Here is a 6,311-nt window from a genome sequence, read left to right as displayed (position 1 = left end):
CTCCAAGGAAACAGATGATACAGAGAACACAAAAATATAAAACCCAGATAATTAATATCCTCAGAGAGATAGTGTGTTTTATCTAAGGAACAGAAATAGGGCTATTAAAAAGAAACAGAGAACAAGAGATAGCTATTAGAAATTAAAAATAGTATAAACTGATTATAAAGCATCACTGGTAGTTTTGTAACATAAAGACTCTTACCACAAAAACTAAAGCAAAGATAGTAATTGAAAATTGGAGAGAAAAAACCCCAAAGAGAATCAATTCAGAAGGCCAAATTTAATCAATAAAAGTTATAAGAAGTGAGAAGAGAGAAAATGGGTAACAGATTTAAAAATAAATAGCGTCAATTTCCCAGAAATGAAGGACATGCGTAACTAGATTGTAACTTCCAGCAACTGCCCAGTTCTGTTAATGAAAAAAGTCTCACCAATAGCAAATTATCAGGACAACTTAGAACACTGTAGATGTCAAAAAGATATTAAAAGCTTTCAGAAAGGAAAAATCAGGTCATAGACAGAGATTTCCAAGACCCAAACAGTATATCAGAACAGGTATATTTCAACAGGTATATTAGAAGTTAGAAAACAGGGGAATATAGTCATAATTTTAAAATTCTAAGGTGAAGTTATTTTTATCTCAGTCTATTTTTTGTCAGTTTTTTTTTGAGACAGGGTCCTGCTAATGTAGCTGAAGCCAGCTTTGAACTCATTGTCTTCCTGCCCCATTTCCTTAAGTGTTGGGATTACAAGTTCATGTTATCACACTGCAGATGGAAAAATTAATTTTAAGTAAGAAATTTATATTTAGTACAGGTGTTAATCAAGATTTTGGAATAAAGGTTTTCTTATATGCAAAGTCTAGTCTAAGTAAACTTCCCTTCTATGGATAATCTCTTAGGAAGCCACCTGGTTGAGGTGCTCAAAGAACCAAAATAGTTTGGGCCCAGGAAATTGGAGATGCCTCATATGAGAAGATAACAGGAAGCAGTAATATTGAGTAGTGTGCTGTGGTCTTAGTGGTTAATCACTCCAGAATGGAGGAAGAAGATGGAGGCCTGCATGACAGTTACCAGAATTCAGACAGTGAAATAAGTGAGATTCCCAATGACTTTGGATAAAATGACCAGTAGTGGGAGTGGGCTGTCTTCTTTTTCCTGTGTTGGGACTGAGCACACACTAAGCAAATGTTCTACCACCATTCTGTGTTCCCAGCCCTAGTTTTTACTTTTTGTTTTGAGACAAGAGCTCATTGTATAGCTCAGACTGGACTGATAACTATGGTGATCCTGCTGTCCCAGACTGCCAAGGAGCTAGAATTATGGGCCTGTGCCATCAGGCCTGGTTAATGAAGGGGATTTAAGACATATCTGTTATAGGTATATTGGAAATCAAGAAAAATATTTTTTACCAAGTATAGTTAGTCTAGGGAGAATAAAAGCATATAGAAGAAAAGAAGTAATACTATATAATTTGGCTGATAGGAAAAGATTCTGATGGACATCAAAATGCAAAGTGTGGAAGGGAAGGTCAGGCAACTAAGGAATGCTGAAAGTGAGAGAAACAGTCTTCCCAGGGAAGAGCACAACAAGTGTTTATCCAATATCAAATGGGCAGCCTTGGAAAAAACATGTAACATTATATGTACTGAGCAGGTTGTATTTATGTATTTAGAAACAGACACACACACATGCACACACACACACACACACACACACACACCCCAACCACAAGTAATGATGAAAGAGCCTATGAATTTCATGGTAGTGTTTGGAGGTAGGAAACAGAAGGGAGAAATGATGTTATTATATTTCAATATCAAAAAATTACTTTTTTCCTTCCAATGCGAGCTGTAATAGTGCTCCAATTACTGCAACAATGGAGGGTAAGAGGTGAGTTCATGTGTGTGAATGTTGGCCTTACAATTTTGACAGGTTGGCTGCTGTTGTAATTCTCTGCCCTTTTCTATTGGACCTTTCAGATTGCAAACACTTCAAGCTTTTTCTTATTAAGAAAATTAAATACAAAGCAAAAATAAAATGAACCGACCACCAAGCCAAACAAAGTACATTTCTCCAGCTTATCAACACCTGAGCTAATTGTCTCATCTCTCTCCCACTCCTTATTAAAATCCAATGTCTTGAAAGAATAAAATGGTTTATAATAGCTCCCTGTATTTTCTCTGGCAAAAGCTAATTCCTCTGCAAAATAAGGTAGCTTGGCAAGTTTTCAGGTACAAGATCTATATATATATAATCAATTTTCTTCCTATAAGATATCTATTTTCTGAAAGATGATCTAAAGATTCAATATAATCCCAACCAAATTACAGTACACACTGTCAAGTTTCATATATATATATATATATATATGTGTGTGTGTGTGTGTGTATGTGTATGTGTCTGTGTGTGTGTGTGTGTGTGTGTGTGTGTATAATATGAAAGTTTCAAGGAACTAGAATATGAAAATAATTTTTAAAAGTGATTTTGAAACAAAAAATTGAGTATTAATCCTGATGCCAAAGCTTACTATTAAATTATGCTAATCTAGACAGTATAGTATTATATATGAATAGATATATGAATTTCACATACACATTTAAGTTATTTTTGATACAAAACACTAAAGAGATTCAGCTGCTGAATCAGCTGACTATCCCAGTACACAAACTGAACCCGTATCACTACCTCACCGTATACCAGAAATGGATCATACATCTAAAAAGAAAAGCCTGAACTTAGAAAGCTTTTAGAAGAAACACCATGGCTAGAAATGGCTCAGCAGTTAAGGGCTCTTGTTGTTCTTGCAGAGGACTAGAGTTCAGTTCTCAGCATCCACATGGTAACTCACAACCATCTAAACATCCAGTTTCAGAGCAATTGGCATGAGCAATTGACACCCTTTTTTGACCTCTGTGAGTACCTGTCACATCAATGTAGGTAAAGCACGTAGGTAAAACAGTGTATACATAAAATGCATACATACATATATACATATATATATATATATATTCATACATGTATATATATTTAAAAATCTAATAGGAGGGGGTGGGGAGATAGTCCATGAGCTAAGAGTGCTTACTGTTCTTCCAAAGGACCTGAGTTCGCTCCCCAGTACTCACATCAGAGAGCTCATTATTAACTATAACTCTCACTTCAGGGGCTCAGTACTTGAACTCACACACACATATTACTGGTCCACACAGACACACTTTTGTACATATAACGAAAAATAAAAATACACATAATATGGGGAAGTCTTTCTGACCGTGCAACAGGCAGAAGTTTCTTAGGATATAAAAGCATGAATAATCCAAGAAATGTAAGTCATACTTTATCAAAAATTTTGTCTTTTGAAAGATACAATTAAGGAAATATTAGAGAAATGGATTTGGAAGGAATTAGGGAGAGGACTGAGGGGCAAGTAGGATCAAAATACATTGCATGGAATTTTGAAATAATTAATAAATCTCTATTAACAACGAAAATCCAAAGAAATCTTGGAGAGGTACCACATGTCTATAGTGTCAGCACTAGGAGGTTGAGGCACAAAATTTATGTCCAGACCAACTTGGGATACATAGCAAGACCCTGCTTAAGAAAGCAAACCAAACCAGTAAGAACAAAAAAGAAAAGAAAGCCAGAGACCTAAAGAAAATATTCATAGTATATAGATCAGATAAAGGACATGTACCCAGATTATATAAAAAAATTTATAGATCAACAATAAAAAAAGGAGCCCTGTAGGCACTGCTGGTGAAAAAATGTAAATTAGTGCAGCCTCAATGGAAATCAGTATGGAGGTTATTAAATGCTAAAAGTAGATAAGTTACATGATCTAGCTATAGCATTCCTGAATAATGTTCCTAAAGGAATGTATGCCAGCATACATAAGAGATACTTGCATATCAAAGTACACTGTGGCACTATTCACAATAGCTAAGATATGGAATCAGCCTATAGGTCTGCCAATGGGTGAATGGATAAAGAAAATGTAGTATGTATATGTATGAGGAATATTCAGCAGCAACAAGAGAGTAAAATCATGTCACATGTTAAAAAATGGGTGGAATCTGAGATCATCAAGTTAAGCAAAATAAGCGAGACACAGAGACACAATTTTCTCTCTTAGATAGAAACTAGAAAAAAAAAAAAACCAGGAAGATAGTAGAGGCTATACGCGCATGCTGGGATGTGGTTTACTGGTAGACTACTTGCTGAGCATTTGTGAGGTTGTAGGTCAAATCTTAGCACTGAAGAAACGAAACCTCAAAATGTATCATTATACAACAACATTTATGAGTTAAAAATTTTATGCCAAGTATATTAGTTTATTCTTATCATTGCTGTAATTAAATAACTGACAAGAAGTAACAGGAGTGGAAGGATGAGTCTTGTCTTACAATTTAACAAAGGATAGAACTCATAGGAGTGATCGTGGGACTTCGTTTATTACCTTGCTTGTTCTTTGACTATTTGTGTTTACTGCATTGCTTGTTCCTTGACTAGTTGCATCTATTGTATTGCTAGACCTTCAACCTAGAACTGACCTTAATACATGCATGTAATCAAAACGGTATAAAAGCAAAAAGGAGGAGGGGGATGGGATAGGGGTTTCGGGGGGCGAATGGGAAAAGGGGATGACATCTGAAATGTAAATAAAAACAATATCCAATAAAAAAATAAACAAGGCAAAAAAAAAGAGAAAACAAAAAAAGAGAAAGGATTGTGACTCATGGCTCGCTGCTCCTCCCTGTTCCGGAGATCGCCTCATCTTCTTGTGCAGTGCCAGCCTCAACCTGTAGACAAAATGGTGAAGGTCCGTGTGAATGGATTTGGCTGTATTGGGCGCCTGGTTACCAAGGCTGCCTTCTGCTCTGCATCTGGCAAAGTGGAGATTGTTGCCATCAACGACCCCTCATTGACCTCAACTACACAGTCTACATGTTCCAGTATGACTCCACCCATGGCAAGTTCAACCGCACAGTCAAGGCTGAGAATGGGAAGCTTATCATCAATGGGAAGCCCACCACCATCTTCCAGGAGTGAGATCCCGCTAACATCAAATGGGGTGATGCTGGTGCTGAGTATGGTATGGAGTCTACTGGCATCTTCACCACCATGGAGAAGGCCGGAGCCCACTTGAAGGGTAGGGCCAAAGGAGTCATCATCTCCGCCCCTTCTGCTGATGCCCCCATGTTCGTGATGGGTGTGAACCATGAGAAATACGACAAGTTGCTCAAGATTGTCAGCAATGCATCCTGCACCACCAACTGCTTAGCCGCCCTGGCCAAGGTCATCCATGACAACTTTGGCATCGAGGAAGGGCTCATGACCACAGTCCATGCCATCACCGCCACTCAGAAGACTGTGGATGGCCCCTCTGGAAAGCTGTGGCGTGATGGCCGTGGGGCTGCTCAGAACATCATCCCTGCATCCACTGGTGCTGCCAAGGCTGTGGGCAAGGTCATCCCAGAGCTGAATGGGAAGCTCAGTGGCATGGTCTTCCATGTTCCTACCCCCAATGTATCTGTTGTGGATATGACATGCCGCCTGGAAAAACCTGCCAAGTATGATAATATCAAGAAGGTGGTGAAGTAGGCATCTGAGGGCCCACTGAAGGGCATCCTGGGCTACACTGAGGACCAGGTTGTCTCCTGCGACTTAAACAGCAACTCCCACTCTTCCACCTTTGATGCTGGGGCTGGCATTGCTCTCAATGACAACTTTGTAAAGCTCATTTCCTGGTATGACAATGAATTCGGCTACAGCAACAGGGTCGTGGACCTCATGGTCTACATGGCCTCCAAGGAGTAAGAAACCCTGGACCGCCCACTCCAGCAAGGACACTGAGAGCAAGAGAGAGGCCCTCGGTTGCTGAGGAGTCCCTGTCCCCAACACTGAGCATCTCCTCACAATTCCCTTCCCAGACCCCCAATACAACAGGAGGGGCCTAGGGAGCCCTCCCTACTCTCTGAAATACCATCAATAAATGTTCATTTGCTGCAAAAAAAAAAAAAAAAAAAAAAAAAGGATTGTGACTCATGATTGTGGAGATGGCATTATGGAAGTAGCCTGAGGTGGATGGTCACATTACATCCACAGTCAGGAAGCAGAAAATCAGAAGTGGAATTGAGCTATTAAATTTTAAGGTCTGTCCTCCAGTGTCTCACTTCCTCCAGCAAGGCTCCACATTGTTTTTTGGGGGCAGGGTTTCTCTGTGTAACGCTGGCTGCCCTGAAATTTGCTCTGTAGAGCAGAATGGTTTCAAACTCACAGAGATCTGCCTGCCTCTGCCTCCCAAGT

General features: G+C 39.2%; 1 pseudogene; it reads left to right on the top strand.

Annotated features, from left to right (window-relative positions):
• The first annotated feature begins 4,803 nt into the window (after positions 1–4,803).
• LOC117693952 (glyceraldehyde-3-phosphate dehydrogenase pseudogene) lies at positions 4,804–5,837 on the top strand (annotated as a pseudogene).
• The last annotated feature ends 474 nt before the right edge of the window (positions 5,838–6,311 follow it).

Source organism: Arvicanthis niloticus, chromosome X, assembly GCF_011762505.2.
Source record: "Arvicanthis niloticus isolate mArvNil1 chromosome X, mArvNil1.pat.X, whole genome shotgun sequence".
Lineage (NCBI taxonomy): Eukaryota > Metazoa > Chordata > Mammalia > Rodentia > Muridae > Arvicanthis > Arvicanthis niloticus.
Note: the sequence above shows the minus strand (reverse complement) of the source record. Positions and strands in the feature narration are given on the sequence as shown.